Source organism: Scyliorhinus torazame, chromosome 17 (genome assembly GCF_047496885.1).
Source record: "Scyliorhinus torazame isolate Kashiwa2021f chromosome 17, sScyTor2.1, whole genome shotgun sequence".
Taxonomy (NCBI): Eukaryota; Metazoa; Chordata; class Chondrichthyes; order Carcharhiniformes; family Scyliorhinidae; genus Scyliorhinus; species Scyliorhinus torazame.
Genome location: NC_092723.1, coordinates 125,579,500 through 125,598,972, shown reverse-complemented (window position 1 = coordinate 125,598,972; position 19,473 = coordinate 125,579,500). Strand labels below are relative to the sequence as shown.

The following is a 19,473-nucleotide window of genomic DNA, read 5'->3' as shown; positions in this document are numbered from 1 at the left end:
TGTTTTTAAATGGCGAAAGGCAAAGGAATTATTTTTACAATCTTGATCAGTTAATTTTGGAAAGAAAAATCATGAGTTTCAAATAGTTATTCGAAGGCCATTGATGTTTTATTAGTACTCTAATTAGCTACCTAGTTGGCATGAACACAAAGCACTTTCACTTGCTGGAACTAGTCAGAATCATTGGGGGATCTTGAAGTGCTGAGGTTGACTTACAGAAGGTTGTGGAAATAATATGCATCATCAAAAGTGGAAAACGCACGTAACATATTTCTAAACTTGGGTTACATGTTTAGTTCTGACATGTTCATTTTCCTCACAAATGGTACAACAAAAATATATCCGCATTGCCAATAAACAAGTGTGATAATAATCTCCATGCAACCTGGAATTAATAAACTAGTTCTTGTGTTTGCATTTGTATTAAATAAGCACAGAATTCAACCCCCTCTCCCTGAGGACACTACCGCATCCTTCCTTCCTCTTCCAAGACCAATGCAGGAAGCACCCAGCAATGACCAGAAGTTCAACAACTTCACCGGTAAGGGTCACAGAATTATTACTTCCTAGGTCAGCAAGGTGCATGTCTTTGAAATGCTTCTCGAGGCACTTCCTGAGTGGAAACAATTCAATTCAGTGTGGTGTCAGATGCAGCCAGCTTTCACTTGTGCTGAGTTGCAGGTTACAATTCCTTCAATTAGACGTTGCACAGTTTAATATTATAGTTCTGTTTAGTAACTTTGTAGTTTCTGCAATATAATTGTGCAATCTTCAAAAGCCTTAAACAGAAATTGAAAGCGCAGAGCCAATTGCTGCTGAACATAATGGTTCACACAATTTGAAAAAAATAAGGGGCGGTTCTCTGCTGCAAATCTCATTATGTTGGGAGAATTGCCGGAAAACCCCGAAACGCGTTTGCGCCAGGCGTTAAACAGCAGGTGATGCTCCCGGCCTGCTGCAGCTGACGCAGTCGGATTCATGTACTCGCTGGGCGTTAACCAGATTTGCGTATTTAAATCCCAACTTAAATATGCTGGGATTGTTTGAAGCTGGTTTCTCCTGTCTCCCAGTATTCTCCCATCTGCCAGCGCAACATGAAGCCCTCTCACCACCGGAGACCAGGGGCTGCCCACAATGGAAAACCCCATTGATCAGCTGGCGAGACCGAGAATCCCGCCATCGGCGGGACGCGCTGCACCAGAAAACTGCACCAGGCGTTAGAGAGAATCCTGCCCCAAGTGTGATGACCATGGAGCCCCGGGTGGCCAGGGATATGGCAGCCCAGTGCAAGGTTGGAATTACCAGAACCAGGTTGGAACTGCCAAGGGCATGGCCTGAAAGGGGAAGAGGCATGAAATGAGGAGTATTTAGTCACCCCCATTGCGGGGTGTCGCTCACCTGGGGGGGCGGGGGGGACTGCTGAACAAACACCATTTGCGAACAGCAATTCTTGGGGTGGGGGAGGGGTGAGGGGGGTTGATGCCGAGGATGATGGTGGGTGACCACTTAAGCCCCAATGCCAGCGATGGTAAAGGTGAAGGAGTACTGAACTCCCGATGTCGGTGAGGATGGTGGTGATGGTGGGGCCTTTACTGTCACTTTGAGATCAGGGCATCCCGACTTGCCGGCGTGTATAGTGCTGGTGTAAAACTCATCCCCCTCCAAATAAATGTCCGAGTGTGGCTGGATTGCGATCTGGATCACGCCGAGTCACCTGGCGGGTATCACACCCCCAATTCCCGCTGGAAACCACTCTTAGAAATCACTTGGGGAGAATTACACCCTAAGTGTGCAGATATGGTCGGCACAGGACTGTTGCTTCACAGCTCCAGGGTCCCAGGTTCGATTTCCGGCTTGGTCACTGTCTGTGCGGATTCTGCACGTTCTCCCTGTGTCTGTGTGGGTTTCCTCTGGGTGCTCCGGTTTCCTCCCACAAGTCCTGAAAGACGTGCTGTTAGGTAATTTGGACATTCTGAATTCTCCCTCTGTGTACCCGAACAGGTGCAGAAACGTGGTGACTTGGGACTTTCCACGGTAACTTCATTGCAGTGTTAATGTAAGCCTACTTGTGACAATAAAGATTATTATTATGTTTGTCAGTCATGACAAGTCTATTACTATTCGCTTGTCAATAGCTTTTCAATGTGTTACATACATTAGAACATTAGAAAATCATTACTATAATGCCACTTTGCATTTTTCACCAACTAGATTTAAGGAGGATAACTGCAGCAGGTGCATGGGAAGAGCACCAACTCCATCCTCTCCCAGTTAAACACCATTCTAACTTGGATATATATCACTGTTGATTCATCACCGCCTGCTCCCTGCCTAGCAGCATTTGTCTGCAGAAATTCATGCTGCATCTCCTTCTCAAATGTAACTCAGGATGGGTCCTAATTGCCGGTCTACTAGAGATACTCATTTCCTAAGAATGAAAAACTATACTCGGTTTCAGTGAACATATATGGAATCTACACCCTTATACTTCAACAGCAACAACTTACATTTACATAACATCTTCAAAGTAGAAAAATCACTTAAACAATAGAGTTCTCAACCAAAAGAACATGGATTTGATGCATAAGGTTAACCATAATTCAATTCGCTATCCCTCAGCTGGAACCATTTCCACCAGGCCTGGGCAGCAGCTTTTTGAACGAGGGTCTCCAGAAAGAATCCAGGTGGTTTGTGACTTCAACAGGATTCTGTCTTTGTTGACTTACACAAAATTTGCATTTTAGAGGTTTTATAGTGGCAGTTGAACATGCAAAATGTTTGCAAGTTAGAATCAAATGGCATATTAGCGGCACCTCAGTACTTAGAGGGAGCCCTAAGCTACGCCAATATTTTCAAGCGGTCCCTGAACACTGAAGTTTTAAACACCTCAATTAAATGTAGGAGTGATTTATCTCGGAGAAGGATCAAGAAGGGGTAGGAATAAGTCACGTCTGACCCACTTTACTCCCCAAATAATATCTCTTCTGAATCCTGAAGTCGCAGGGCTGCTAATTCCTACTCATCCATGATTTGCACATGCCCACTTCTACAGCTGGAAAGCATGAATTGATGAGCAATTTACAAGGAGCAGAAAACAATCAAAAGGTTTTATTGAAAACAAACAGACTTCAAACTTTTCAACAGCATTGCATGACTGGCCGTTAAAACTCAGTTGCTGCTCAATACTCATGAAAAGAGAACAAGTAGAAAAGTTCAACACTTTCACCCAACCTAAATGTCCTATTGATGCGTCTTCATGAAATTCATGCCATTGTATTGTTCATTTGTTAAGAAATGGATTTCGACAGATGCTGTTTTGGACCTTCCAGTGGTGAAGTGAGTCCATACTTTGTTGGAGAACTAATTAAAATACACTACAGACAGGGAATTTGGGAGTGGAGCAGCCAATAGCTATTGACTTTCATTGGCCACCAATTCCGATTTGATCATGTACAAGGTTGAAAGATCCGTGCACGTCTAATGGAAAAGCCCGCACTCGACTGGCAAGTCCACATTTGGAGAATTTACAACAGATCTGTACTTATCATGTTAATAATGCTGCTTTGTGAAGTAATCCCTTGGTGTAATACGGGTAGCCCAAGTGAGGTTGCAAGTACCTGAGCCAATTGAGGACTTCTGAACTGTAATTGTTTTCAGATGTTGGTGGCCCAATTCATTTCAAAGCACATGTCGTGTGCTTTGCCGTTTAAATATATTAAAATGTCAATGGAAGGTAGGATCGGAAGTAATTATTTAATAATGCATCACTCAGTTACCCCATCTTTAAATTCAGAGCAGCTGCCTGGTCTCCAATCGTTATCTTAACTCTTTAAATATTTCCTGCAATACAATATTTACAAACGCACTGCCCCACTGAACTGTAATTGAATGTAATGTAATTGAATTGTAATTTTCAAAATGAATTTCAAAAGAAACATACTTTTGAGTGGACACTCCCATGTTAAAGGTAACACTCGACATTACTAAGTGACCAAGTAAATGGATATAAACGTTTAATGAGTTTCAAAGATTCAAATCCACTGAAGAAGGAACTTTACAGCCAGCTAAAATGCCTGAGAGTTTATTATTTTTATATGCACTGAGGGTTGAGTATTCATGTTTGTTCCCAGTTGGAACAAGATCACTTTAAGAGTTTGATCATGCGACATACTGATGACATCATCGGCAGTTTAGGCAGGCTAACAGTTAGTCTATTCTAGCAGCCTGTGAGAAAACAGCTTCCTAATAAAGCTCTTGTTTGCACCTTCATGGTCTGCCAGCCTATCCTTTAAAAATACCACACCGCAGAGGTGAACTTACAATGAGACACACAGCGATGCAGCGTGGGACCCGGCCAATGGTACTGCTCCATACTGAGAGGTGGCTGTGGTTTGGGAACATTAATCAGAGCCTGGTAGCTTGGAATTTGCTGATAGGCTCAACAGACCAACATTGGGCTTTGATTGGTGGGCTCCTCTTTGCAGTGGGGAAACAATGTGCGAGACATTGAGGTGGTGGACACGAAGAGCAGTTCAGGATCGCCTGATCATCTCCTGTGAAATTTCTGAACTTTCATTGAATGAAGCAGCAGCCAGGTTTCTGATATTCGGCCTGGCAGCCTGAGGCAAAACTGAGGTTGTTGACCTTACATCGAAGTGCGAGCCTGTGAAACCTTCGGTAAGGCGAGGAGGAGGTGCTTGGCAACGGCTGTCGAGGGAAGCCGCGGGGAGGTGCAAGGACCAGGCAAGCACTGGTGTTGCGGTTTTCAGGGAGCAGCAGCATGACTCGGCTAGAGCGGAGGCCAGGGCTGAAACTGAGAGGGCTTGGCAGCACCAGAGCAGCGAGAGCGAGAGCAGAAGCCAGATCAGATAGCCAGCAGCAGCACCAAGGCAGCCAGCCAGGAGCACACACTGTCGACGACACTTAAGGCCGGGTCACCCGAGTAAGAGGTGAGCAGTCAGGAGGTGAGAGGGCCAGGTAAGCTGCGGCATTGGGGTTTTCGGGGACTCGACCAGAGGCCAGGGCTGAGAGTGAGAGGGCTGGACAGCAACCAGCCTGGCAGTGGTGAGAGCAGGGGCCAGGCCAGATAGCCAGCAGCAGCGAGGCAGCCAGAACACATGTGGACATTCACGTTTGAGACCTGGTCACCCGAACGAGAAGTGAGCAGTCGGGAGGAGCGAGGACCAGGCAAGCGCCAGCATCGTGTTTCTCGGGGAGCAGCAGGGCGACTCGACCATAGGTCAGGGCTAAGAGTGAGAGGGCTGTCTTATGGCCAAAGTTTGTTCCACTGGATATGATTGAATATTTTGTAATAAATAGACCAAAGAACATAGAAAATATGGTAAATTTGAGAAAAATGTTTGAGGTTTGAGACCGAAAACAGTTTAGAAGTCTTAATGGGTCCCTTTCTGAGGGTGAAGAGAATTGGCATGACGGAAAGAAGAAATTGGTTGATTTTCTTCAGAACCTCTAAGGAAGTCAACTGTTCTGTTTGCAAAGTATTCCCTGCTCCAAGTAAAGGGAGACAATCATATGTCGATGGGTGCTCTAACCGGAGAAATGTTGTAAGAGATATTGGTGGTCATGAAACTTCAAAAAGTCTTGTTAAGCAGTGTGTGTGTTCTTTCAAAGATGTAAATTATCTGGAAGAATTGATTGTGTTATCAGCTGTTTGAATGGAGTGTTCTTATTGGAGGAACGTGCTGAGATGTGTTACTCTCAGTGTCAAACTGCTGTCTTCCTTGGGACTTCCTAAAAGAGGACATGATGAGTCATCAATGTCAACTTGAAGAGGTAGTTTTTTAGCCTGCTTTGAATATTTAGCTGAATTTGACGAGCTTCAAAAGTTATCAATATTGTGGTTCTGGGTAGACTAACTTTTTAACGCTCAGAACTTACGATGACTTCATTGCTATAATGGCAGAGCAACTCAGAAACCAATTCAGTAATGAAGTAAAAGATGCCAAATACTATTCCATGATAGTTGATTCAACACCAGGTGTGAGTCATGCAGGCCAATTAACATTCATTTTAGGAGATGTGACCAGCGATGGTGAAGGTGTAGAGCAATTTTTCTGTTTTGTCCAGTTACATTCCCACATTTCTGAGTGCCTGGAGACAACTGTTTTGGAAAACATTGCAAATTTAGGTTTGGACATCAAGTACTGTTCTGTGTGGAGCTTTGATAATGTCGCAAACATAGCAGGAAAATATTCAGGTCTGCAAGCAATACGGAACAACCTATGGCCCTGTGCATTATTCATCCAGTGTTCCAGTCACTCCTTGAATTTAATGGGCAACGCAGCATCTGAATCATGTGAGGCAGGCGTATTTTTAAAAAAACTTTGTTCAAAACTTGTATGCCATTTTTTTGGTTTCTACACATCAGGGGAATATGCTGCAATCACACTTGGAGAAGGCACATCGAAAATATTTGACAGTCAAAATAATGTGACACCAGGTGTTCCTCTCATGCGGATGCTATTTTGGCTTTGAGAATGAACTTGGTTGATATTAAGGAATGCTAATTAGATTTAGCCACATCAAAACCAAAGAAAACGTGTGAAATCTGAAGCAAAATCCTTCGTAGAGAAGTTTGAAAAGTATAATATTGCAGATTGTACTGTTTTGTGGAACCATTTACATCAGAGAATTAATATCAACAGAAAATTGTTGCAAAATGTTGAAACAACTTGATTGAATTCTTCACAACATTTAGCCTCAGTTAGAATATTTTTCATGGAAGTCTGAAATGACAATACCTCAGTGGAAGCAGAGGCATTAATATTAACAAAGAATATACGTCCCTCTGATGATGAGAAGTGTACAGTGCACAGGAAGTTACTTTTAATGAAACTATGGACAACAAAATTACTTTAAACGGGAGAGGGAAGATCATCATTGATACTGTCAATTTCATTTGTGATACTATGGGCGGGATTCTCCAATAATGGGGCTATGTCCCCACGCCGGCAGGTAAACCGGCACCAACCACTCCAGCGTCAACGACCCCCGAAAGTGAGGAATTTGCCACTTTCTAGGGGGCTAGGTTGACGCCGGAGTGATTCCCACAGCTGCAGCCGGCGCCAAAGGGCCGGCGTGAATTTGCGCATGCGCGGAACGGCAGTGTATTTCCGTGCATGCGCAGAATGGGCGGCGTATTTCCACGCATGCGTGCGGATTCCCTTCTCTGAGCTGGCCGCCGGGCAATGCGGCGGAGCACCACAGGGGCCCTGCACGGAGGAAAGAAGGCCCACACAGAACCAGCCAGCCCGCCAATCAGTAGGCCCCGATCGTGGGCCAGGCCACCGAGGGTCGGATCCCCCCGCCCCCCCACAGGCCCGACCCCGCACAATTACCTGCCAGATCCCGCTGTGTGTGAGGTGAGTAATCCATGCCGGCGGGACTGGGCAAAACCTGTCAGCCACTCGGCCCATCGGGGCCTGGAGAATCACTGGGGAGGGCCGCTGTCAACGGCCCCTGACCGGCGTGGCGGAAATCCCGCAGTCGCCCGAAAAACGGCACCGGAGAATAGGGAAGCCGGCGTCGGGGCAGCGGGGCAGGATTCGCGCTTCCCCCAGGGGATTCTCCAACCCCGCGCAGGGTCGGAGAATACCGGACAATAATGGTGCAATTGCAGAGTAGAAGTGAATCTCTGAAGAAAGTTGTTGAATTATTTTGCATGCTTTTCAACAAAAGTTTGGATAAGAATGTTCAGAGCCGTTTAAGTAAGAGATTAATTGAATTCTACTGGGACGACACAAATCCTTTTGAAGGTGAAGTGAAACAATTCATTCATTTCATCAATAATTATGAGCTCTATGCTTTGAGATCACCAGCTGATTTGTACAGGTTTGTACATGATGGATTACAGCCAACCTTTCCAAATGTGGAAACCATTCTGAATTTTTTTTTAACAATAGCTGTCACAAATGCTTCTTGTGAATGTTCATCCCCTGTCTTGAAATGAGTGAAAAATTATTTGTGAAGTATGATGAGTCAAGAACATTTGACAAGTTCAGCTATACTCACAATTGAAAATGCATCCTTACAAGATTTTACCTACAATGAAGTTATTGATAATTTTGTGAAGACAAAGTGCAGAGGAAAGGCTACCTAAATTGCAATGGAATGCAAACAACTGATGAAGCAAGAAAATCTAAAAAAAATCTGTCCCTCACCATGTTCTCCAGTCTAAATTCTATTCTTCAAAAGAGAACATAAGCTGGTCTGATATAATGCCTGGTGGTCACATGCAGACAGTTATATCAGTGAGTAACCACCTCATTGCTCTCACTACTGGTCTTCATAAAGTCTCATCTTTTCTGGACAAAAAGCGGAATCCAGCCAGACAATTGGTAGAAAATTCCACTGATGCTAGACTTGCACTGGGCACTCCACTTCATTGCACTGGACGTTTTCTGGTTCATTCAGTGCTGTGCTGCAATCATATGATCTTTTCATTTCTCCATCCCATTGCTCAGCAGCCAGTTCATGTTTGTTCACCTCAAGAATGCAGATCGCAATATTAACCATCTCTACCATCAGGCTGACAACAGGCAGGCTTGGATTTCAATTAATCAATTACAGGCTTGTTCTTAAAGAGAACTAAAGGAGTTAAGCAATGATTTTGGGTTTTTGTGGCATGCATTGTGGAATTCTAATTTATCAATTATAGACTTGTTCTCATGAGTTAAAGAGCACTAAAACAGTGATTTTGGCGTTTTGTGACTTACATTGTGTATCTCAATTCATCAATTGCAGGCTTGTTCGCATAAGTTAAATGCACTAAAGCAGTTAAGCAGTGATTTGGGGGTTGTGTGGCTTGCACTATCTGAACTGCAGGGTCAAGAGGGCACTGATGCCATTGAGGGCAGGGCTTGACGTCATTGGGGATGAGACTTGACGCCATTGGTGTGGGGTTTGATATCATTGGGGGCGGGTACTGATGTCATTGGGGGCAGGGCTTGACATCACCAGTGGGAGGGACATGACATGGGGGCCATGTAAAGAGAGAGAGCACGGGGCCTCAAAAGTGTCAGTACGCCTCTGCCATGCTGTGTAAATTGACAAAATTCAGTGAAAGGACAGACGTTCTTCAACCTGAAAATTTAATTTGGTTCCCCTCACCATAGATGCTGGCTGACGTGATGAGTATTTCCAGCACTTTCTGGTTATTTTTCAGATTCCGTGTATCCACAGTATTTTGTGTTTGTATCAGTAAAAAAGGTCCCCTGTCTAGCGAAGTTGATTTCAGAGCAATAAAGTAGGCCGCTGACAGGTCATCAGTGCCATTCTGCTTCAGGATAAGTGGCACTGGAGTTCCAAGCAGGATTAATTCAGCAACTCGACTTTACCATTGATCTTTATAGGAGAAGCAGTGGTGGAGGGGTGGGTAGAATGATGACATTGGAATTCAGCAAGGGAAACCATACAGCAGCGATAAAGAGACCTTAAATTTTCGCCATGGCTTAATTCCCTTGCACCTTTACAAGAAATTCTGGCAACGTTATTATGCCACAGATACCTCATATTGCCAAAATAATAACACTTTTTAAACTTACACAATATTTGAATACGGTTTTTTTCTCTTTATTTTCCCTCAGATCCAACCTTCCAGGCAATTCCAATTAATTAGTCAACAGGGTAAATGAACTTTGACCAGGAAGGACTTAGCCTGGATGGTCATTTTTCCATACAAACCACAGCAACTGCTAAGTGATCTATCTGGTGACCCAGCAATGAACGTGGGATGAGATACTGTCCATGAATGCAACTTAATTTGAATGAATGCAAATACAAGGATTCATATTCAAATGCTAAATTTCTCTGAAACTGTCTTATTTTCATGAACATGACCAGTTGAATAATCAAGAAAAACCAAAAAATCTGTCCCTTGAAAACAGTTAATCACATTGTGGGGAAATGACTTGAGAGTTACGATGACAAAGAGAAATTGCATGCCCAGTTTAAATGAAGTTGTTTTTTTAGTATTTTAAGGATCGAGTTGTGTCAATTTAGATCAGATTTCTAACCAAATGATTCAGACTTAGCAAATAGGGCGTCCTTAATTCATGTCTCATGATAGTTGATCATGAATCTTAATTTGACTACTGTTTTAATGCAGCATCCAATACTCTTGATGGAAGGGAGTTAACCTAAACATAAGAAAAAGATATGTAAATGCAAGTGGTGGAAAAAAAGTGAATTCTTTCTATTTCTGAAGGGAAATCAGATGGTAAAGTATTTTATAAAGAGAGGCGTATTCCACCACACAATACATAAGATATTATTCATACAGCTGTGTTTATCGGACTTCTTCCTTTTAGGACACAGCGCTCAATTGTTGTCAACAGGCACAACCTAAAGTCAATTAGAAGTTGATTGGTGCTGATCAGGATGGTTGGCAGATAGGCAATTGCTGGCAAGTTCCTAACGCCAGAAGAAATTGCCTCTCTAATTTTATATTTTTGACACTTAAAGTGTAAACACTGAAGAACGATAGACTGCTGAGGTTAAGACATTGATACATGTGCACACTTCGGGTAATTCTGTCACACATGTAAGCCGTTAGAAGAAACTAACAAAGTGGAACATAAGATGTGACAAGGTGAAGTAAGGGATGGTATACCGGAAGTGTGCACAGATGCAAGATTTCTAGTTATGTGCATAGATACACGTGTGCATGCTCGTGTATGCATGTGAGTGCTCGTTTTCCATCACGGTGTAGTCAGATGCTACAACTCCTACAAAGTATCTTGCCAACTGCAATTTAAGTTCTGACTTCAAATAAGGCTTATACCTGAAATAGGAATTCTAGGTGAAAAGTGTCACTCATTGTGGAGCTACAAGAAACATGGATTTGTATATATTACTGCAGAACATCGAAGGCATTCAAAATAACCTTGAAAAGGTGACCTCATGGTTTAGTCTGTGATCTTGATCCTTATACCCTCGTGGCACATTTTCTCCTCTTGTTTACTTCTAACAAAGAGAACAAAGAACAATACAGCACAGGAACAGGCCCTTCGGCCCTCCAAGCCTGCACCGGTCATGATACCACCCTTGGCCAAAACCCTCAGCACTTCCTTGTGACGTATCTCTCTTTACCCACCCTATCCATGTATTTGTTGAGATGCCTTTTGAATGCCGTTAATGTATCAGCTTCCACAACCTTCCCTGGCAACTCGTTCCAGGGACTCACCACCCTCTGTAAGATACTTGCTCGCACATCCCCTCTAAACTTTGCCCCGCAACTTTAAACCTATGTCCCCTAGTTGTTGTGTTGGGCGCTCTGGATCCGTGGAACACATACAGGTCACCAACACTTGAAATAGTGCAACACTATTTTATTGAGTCATTAACAGTTTAACATACTCTCACTGTGGGTTAACACGATACTAGCTTTAACTAAAGATCTTTGCCTTGTCCTAACCAGTCGATGCACTCAGCACATGGTGAATATCTGTGCTGCAGGCTGTGAGCTGTCCTACTAGGAAGCTGCAGCTCGAATGAGCGGGAACTCTGATGCCCCCTGTCTTTATAGTGCATGTGCTCTAAGTGGTGATTGGCTGCGGTGTTGTGTGTGTTGATTGGTCCCACTGTGTGTCCATCAGTGTGTGTGTCTGCACCATGATATACTGGTGTATATTATGACACTAGTGACTGACCCCTCCACCCTGGGAAAGAGTGCCTGCCCATCCACTCTACCCATGGCTCTCATAATCTTGTAGGGGCATAGATAGAGTGGAGGGGCAGGCACTCTTTCCAAATGTGGAGGGGTCAGTCACTAGGGGGCAGAGGTTTAAGGTCTGTGTGGCAACAGTTAGAGGAGATGTGCGCGGCAGATTTTTTTCTAGAAATGAAGTACTGGTCTAGTCCGTCAAATGTTACTAAATATTCAATTTACTTTTAATCGTGTAAAGGGCGGTTGGTTTCACTGGTCAATGTAAGAAATCGTGAGCATCTGCCACAGTATTTTCAAAATCATGTCATGTGATTGCTTTAATATATTACTGCAATAATCGTTAGCAGGCCATTCTGCAGGAAGACACTGTGAGACAAATGTGTTGAAGCTCCTTCCAAAAACGTCTGAATTCTCAGCCCTGAACTTCCTTTCGGTTTCCCAAGAGATTTGCAAAAGAATATTTGTAGTACTTGGGCTTTTTTTTCTGACAAATGGTCATCTTTTAGGTGTGATTGCCTCTGGCTGTTCAAGTAGAATACATCAAAAGCTTTTGGAAGCCTCCTGGAATGAACGCATTTCTGTTGGTATAAACTGTACTTAAATCATTCCTTCTATACTAGAAAGGAGACAGACATTCAGAAAAGCATAATCATAACTTTGCTTGAAAATACATCACTGCGGACATAATTCCTTCTAGAAGGCCGTGTACTTTCCCACTTACTACCCCCTTCGATGTTTTCCTGGTGACGTCTCCTATTGGCAAACGATAGATTCATTTTATCCATCCTGAGAATCCCTAGAGGTAAATGTCTGAAGCTGCGCGGATGTTCTGCAATCATGTGACTTAAACAGAAACATCTGGCTATCGTATCATAGTGAAACAGCATCTCCAAGGTATAATAAAAATCAAATGGCAGCTTGACCTACAATTATAAAGTCATCCCTTTAATATTCTGCAGCCACTTTGTTATTAGCCTTCACACATGGTATTTTCTAAATATATTCAAAACCAAAATCAAATGCCCTAAATTTCTAAAATATTTTTGGGAAACGCAGACTTAGGTAGTAGCTGAAAACGTTACCACTATAGATCCTTTTTGAGTTCCAATAGGCTAAGAACCTACATCGAGCAGCTCCACAAAATACATGGCCCTTATCAGAGACGTTAATGAAAATCAGCCGATAGTGGCCTTTTGGCTAAGATCAAGCCTAAGATGAGGTGAAATGTCTTTCCTTGTCAGCTTGGATCTTGTATGTCTCTTTTGTGGAGTCTATGAATTGGATTCAATTTGAATTTGAATTGTTTTTTTGAGCAAGCAATGAGATGGATTGCACTGTCCACTCTGCACATTGGCTTTGTAACTTTAAGGATGGGATAAGAAAAAATAAAGACAATAATGGCAGGGCAATGCTGCTCTGAGACTAGCAGCTTACAGCAGACAACAACAGAGTTTACACTTTCACTCCTGGTTCAGTAACCCTGCTAGTTAAGAGAGGTCCAAATAATTGTACCACAACATCAATTTACATTCATATAACACATTTAACATAGTAAACATCCTAAGGTACTTCACTTGAGCATTATAATACTAAATTTGACAGCAATCCACACAGAGACATTAGGGCAGGTGACAACATGTTTGGCACAAGTGGTCAGTGTTCAGGAGGGTCTTAAAGGAAGAAATTGGCAGGAAGAGAGGGGATTATAAGGAAGGATAGTTGAAGACATGGCCGTCAATATTTGAGGAAGTGAAAATCAAAGATATGTGAGAAATCCAAACTAAAAGGGCACAAGGGTATCAACTGGTTGTAGGGCAGTAGTCCCCAAATAGTCGATCGCGATTGACAGGTCAATTCTAGGGTCTCGAACAATTGATTGCCGTTGCCTGCCGAACCTCACCAAATTGCAAGCGCCTCGGGATTTTACGTAATGATGAGCGAATCAGCTCATTGCCTGCTGAACAATGCCAAACATTTGCAGGACTCGGGCAATGAGATTCTCGACAAAGCCAAAACTTAGAATAAGCTGGTTGAAGATAAAATGATGAGCAAGGAGCCAGGGGCAAAAATGTACCATTTCCACCAGGAATGGGAAAACAAATATCTTTTTATGAATGTCAACGGCAAGACCATTTGTAAAAGGGGGTCATTTGGAATGGCATCACAAGACAAACATGCACAAATTCAAGAAAATTTCCTGTTAAACAATGCAATTCGAATGAAGAAAGTTGGGGAGTTAAACGGAACTTTAAAGTCACTCTTTCCAAAACTTGTGGATAAAGGCAAGGCTAGCAAAGAGGCAAGATTAGCGCAAAGTGGTGAAACGTAAGAAACCATTCACCGATGTCAACGTTATCAATGAGGCTATGACGGTTGCTGCCGACACTTTGTTCAAAGACTTGAAAAACAAATATGAAGGTATGACAGCCATCAAGTGTATGCGGCTTGGCACTGTAATAGTAGCCAGAAGGGTGGAATTGATGTCCGAAGAGGTGTCTCCGCAAATACATCAAGACTTATCAGGATGTGAATGTTTCTCACTGTGGTTTGATGAACCAGTCGTCTTGATGGGATGGCGGCACAGTGGTTAGCACTACTGCCTCACAGCGCCAGGGACCCGGGTTCAACTCCGGCCATAGGTGATGCCTGTGTGGACTCTGCACGTTCTCCCCGTGTCTATGTTGGTTTCTTCCGGGTGCCCCAGTTTCCTCCCACAGTCCAAAGATATGAAGGTTAGGTGGATTGACCATTCAAAATTTCCCCTTAATGCCCACGGACATGCAGGTTAGCTTAAGGAGGTGGGGTGGGCAGGTCCGTGGACCTAGGTTGAGTGTTTGAGGGTCAGTGCACATTCGATGGACCGAATGGCCTCCTTCTGCACTGTCGGGATTATATGATGACGGATACAGCCTAGCTGATTGTTTTCAATCGCATGGCACTTGAAGACTCAACAACAAACTCTTCTGCCACTCAAAGAGAAGTCAAGAGGTGAGGATGTCTATAATGAATTCAAAAGGTACGTGACTGAGAAAAACAATCCGATCAAGAAACTGATTTCAATCACAACCGATGGTGTACCATCAATGCTGGGTATCAATGTTGGATTTGTTGCACTTTGCAGAAATGATCCTGAATTCCCCTCTTTTGTTAATTATCACTGTGTTATCCATCAACAAGTGCTTGTGAGCAGGATTATTGACTTTTCACATGTAATGACAATTGTTGTCAAGATCGTCAACTCAATTAGTGCCAGAGCTCTGCAACATCGCTTGCTAAAACCATTACTCAACGAGCTTGTTGCCTTCATGCAGATGTGAGGTTGTTAAGTCGAGGAAGAGTCCTTCAGAGATTTTTAGATCTGCTCCCTGAAATTGTCACCTTTCTTCAATTAAGAAATGAGGTGTACAGCGAGCTGTCAGATAATGCGTGGTTGCTGGACTTGTCGTTTCTAAGTGCAAAATTGAACGAGCTGAATCGTGAGCTGCAAGGGAAGGACACATGCTTGTCACACAGGATCACTGCAGAGAATGTGTTCAAGTTGAAACTGGGTCCGTGGTCCTCTCAGATAAAGAACAAAATTACTGAGCACTTCCCAAATCTGGAGAAAACCCAACAACAGGTCAAACAGGAAGTGTTCCATCCAAACAAATTCTGTGGCCACCTGAACAAATTGTAAAGGAATTCAACATGCAATTTCAGGAGTCAGACAAGATGGAACACATCACTATGTTTGCCTCAAATCATTTTCTTCAAGTAGACATTAGAGAACTGACAGCAACATTTCAGAGGTGCTTGAACAAAGCAGTGGACTTGACAGGGAAACCATCACCATGCAAAATGACATAGAGCTGAAAGTTAAGTCAAGGGACAAAGACTTTTGGGGACTTATAGACAGTGAGAAGTTCCCTCTTCTGACATGCTGCGCACTCAAGGTGAAGGCCTACTTTGGTTCCTCTGTGAGATGGCTTTTTCCCAGCTGAAAATCATCAAGTACAAGTATCACACTCATCTCATAGATGCCTATCTGATGGACTGAATGGCCCAGACTTCACAGCACTCTCAGATAGTGTGCAAGCACAGGTGTCACACTAAGAATAGGTGAGTGTATTGCATAGTGTGCATTTGGGGGCCTTCAGTAAAGTCAAATTTTTAAGAGTAGATCTTGCACTGCATTTAGATCCTAAAAGTGACTTTGTGCTTGAAAAGGTTGGAGACCACAGTTGTCGGGTAAGAGACATTGCTGAGATAGGTAGAGGGCAGTGCCATCCAGGAATTTGAACAAACTGATACTTTCTGTGGCTTTGCTGGACTGGGAGCTAATGTAGGTGAGTAAGAAGAGAGTGATGGGTGAACAGGACTTGGTGCGAGTTAGGATATGGGCAACACAGTTTTAAGATGGGCCTCAGTTTATGAAAGGAAAATAAGTTCACGAAAGGTAGGGTTTGGCCAATAGAGCAACAACAATGTGTATTTACAGAATAACTTCAGCATAATAAAATATCACAGGGATATTCACGGGATAGATGAGAAAAAGTAGGCCAAGGTTAGATTCTTAGGAACACCAGAAGTAATGGTGCAGAAGGGATTCCCTGACTATGGCAGGAGAGACGAGAATGAAATCAGGCAAACACAGTCACACCCAGGTGGATGCAGGTGGCATCGGACTAACATTTCATGGTCAACCATGTCAAAAGCAGCAAACAGATCACAATGCACTAGGATGATATTTATGAGTTCCCCCTCCCATCCACCCCCGTGAATCTCCCACATCACCGCCCCTCTCCCCGATGTCCTCCCCCCTTCCAGACCGGCCTGGTGCCCCTTCCCCCTGGATGTCCCACCTCCCCCAAACCCCTCCAATCTGACCTCCCTCCCCCCACCCAACCCCCTTGCACCCCCCGTACGGAAGGGCACAGGTCATTCCATTCCCCCCGCCCCATTTGGTCTGCCTCCCCCGCGCCATTTGGTCTGCCTCCCCACCCCCCCTCCGGTCCGCTTCCTCCCCTCACTCCGACCAACTCCGGTCTGACTCCCCCACCATGACCTCCTCCAGTCCAACATGAGAAGTCTTTGGCAGGTAGGATCAAGGATCACCCTAAAGCTTTCTACAGATATGTCAGGAATAAAAGAATGACTAGGGTAAGAGTAGGGCCAGTCAAGGACAGTAGCGGGAAGTTGTGCGTGGAGTCCGAGGAGATAGGAGAGGTGCTAAATGAATATTTTTCGTCAGTATTCCCACAGGAAAAAGATAATGTTGTCGAGGAGAATACTGAGATTCAGGCTACTAGACTACAAGGGCTTGAGGTTCAGAAGGAGGAGGTGTTAGCAATTCTGGAAAGTGTGAAAATAGAAATGGGAAGCTAGGGAGGAGATTGCTGAGCCTTTGGCTTTGATCTTTAAGTCATCTTTGTATACAGGAATAGTGCCAGAAGACTGGAGGATAGCAAATGTTGTCGCCTTGTTCAAGAAGGGAAGTAGAGACAACCCCGGTAACTATAGACCAGTGAGCCTTACTTCTGTTGTGGGCAAAATCTTGGAAAGGTTTATAAGAGATAGGATGTATAATCATCTGGAAAGGAATAATTTGATTAGTGATAGTCAACACGGTTTTGTGAAGGGTAGGTCGTGCCTCACAAACATTATTGAGTTCTTTGAGAAGGTGACCAAACAGGTGGATGAGGGTAAAGCAGTTGATGTGGTGTATATGGATTTCAGTAAAGCGTTTGATAAGGTTCCCCACGGCAGGCTACTGCAGAAAATACAGAGGCATGGGATTCGGGGTGATTTAGCAGTTTGGATCAAAAATTGGCTAGCTGGAAGAAGACAAAGGGTGGTGGTTGATGGGAAATGTTCAGACTGGAGTCCAGTTACTAGTGGTGTACCACAAGGATCTGTTTTGGGGCCACTGCTGTTTGTAATTTTTATAAATCACCTGGAGGAGGGCGTAGAAGGATGGGTGAGTAAATTTGCAGATGACACTAAAGTTGGTGGAGTTGTGGACAGTGCGGAAGGATGTTATAAGTTACAGAGGGACATAGATAAGCTGCAGCGCTGGGCTGAGAGGTGGCAAATGGAGTTTAATGCAGAAAAGTATGAAGTGATTAATTTTGGAAGGAATAACAGGAAGACAGAGTACTGGGCTAATGGTAAGATTCTTGGCAGTGTGGATGAGCAGAGAGATCTCGGTGTCCATGTACATAGATCCCTGAAAGTTGCCACCCAGGTTGAGAGGGTTGTTAAGAAGGCGTACGGTGTGTTAGCTTTTATTGGCAGAGGGATTGAGTTTTGGAGCCATGAGGTCATGTTGCAGCTGTACAAAACTCTGGTGTGGCCGCATTTGGAGTATTGCGTGCAATTCTGGTCGCCGCATTATAGGAAAGATGTGGAAGCATTGGAAAGGGTGCAGAGGAGATTTACCAGAATGTTGCCTGGTATGGAGGGAAGATCTTATAAGGAAAGGCTGAGCGACTTGAGGCTGTTTTCGTTAGAGAGAAGGTTAAGAGGTGACTTAATTGAGGCATACAAGATGATCAGACGATTGGATAGGGTGGACAGTGAGAGCCTTTTTCCTCGGATGGTGATGTCTAGCACGAGGGGACATAGCTTTAAATTGAGGGGAGATAGAATTAGGACAGATGTCAGAGGTAGGTTCTTTACTCAGAGAGTAGTAAGGGTGTGGAACGCCCTGCCTGCCAACAGTAGTGGACTCGCCAACACTAAGGGCATTCAAATGGTCATTGGATAAACATATGGATGATAAGGGAATAGTGTAGATGGGCTTTAGAGTGGTTTCACAGGTCGGCGCAACATCGAGGGCCGAAGGGCCTGTACTGCGCTGTAATGTTCTATGTTCTATGTTCTAACTACCCCACTCTGTCTCTCTCCAGTCATACTCCCCCTCCATCCCCCTCCTCCTAGCCCTCCCGACTCATCAAACCCCAACCCCCGACCCTCGCCCACACCCTCCGACCCTCGCCCACACCCCATCCTGTTCCAGTCTCCCCCGACTGTCTGAACCATTTATCTTTGAAACGTACCGTCTCCATTTAAATTGTCGCTTTAAGGGCAGCACGGTGGCGCTGTGGGTTAGCACTGCGGCCTGACGGCACCGAGGTCCCAGGTTCGATCCTGGCTCTCGGTCACAGTCCGTGTGGAGTTTGCGCATTCTCCCTGTGTGCAAGCTAGGTGGATTGGCCATGCTAAATTGCCCCTTAATTGGAAAAAATGAATTGGGTACTCTAAATTTAAAAAATATATATATCCCTTTAAACATCTCCTTTGCGGCAGCTAGTGCCATGAAAAGGGTACATTCCTTTGTTCCCTGCGACCCAGTTACTCCTCGCTGTTGAAACCAGGGGCACACTTCGCTGCTCCTGTCTCACCCAGCCTGATTGAGGAAGGTTGGGGGAGACAGGGCCTTTACAATTTCAACATAGGTATGTCGTTCAAGAGTGGCAATCGGCCAGGGATTGCCACTCTGAGGAAGCTACGGACCAATGTTTCCAATTAACACGAAAACTATCACAAGAATACATTACTAATGGAGTGATTGGTCCACACATTGATCATGGGTTTCAGTTCACAAAGGGCTCCTTGTAACTGAGAATGATTGAATCCAGCTATCTAGGACAATTTAAATGGACCAGTTCATAAAACAATATCGGAACTTGCATATTTTTACTTCATTCCACAGTGGTAATTTATTTATTGAAGTGTTTTCTTCACCCTCAAGACACAAAAGATCTTAAAATCTTCAGCCACACCTACAAATCTAAATTGCTTTCATT

At 44.0% G+C, this 19,473-nt stretch overlaps 1 protein-coding gene across 2 annotated transcripts in view; it reads right to left on the bottom strand.

Moving 5' to 3' along the window:
• LOC140394126 (lipase maturation factor 1-like) overlaps window positions 1-19,473 on the bottom strand; it is a 579,371-nt gene that overhangs the window by 235,673 nt on the left and 324,225 nt on the right. The window lies entirely within an intron of this gene.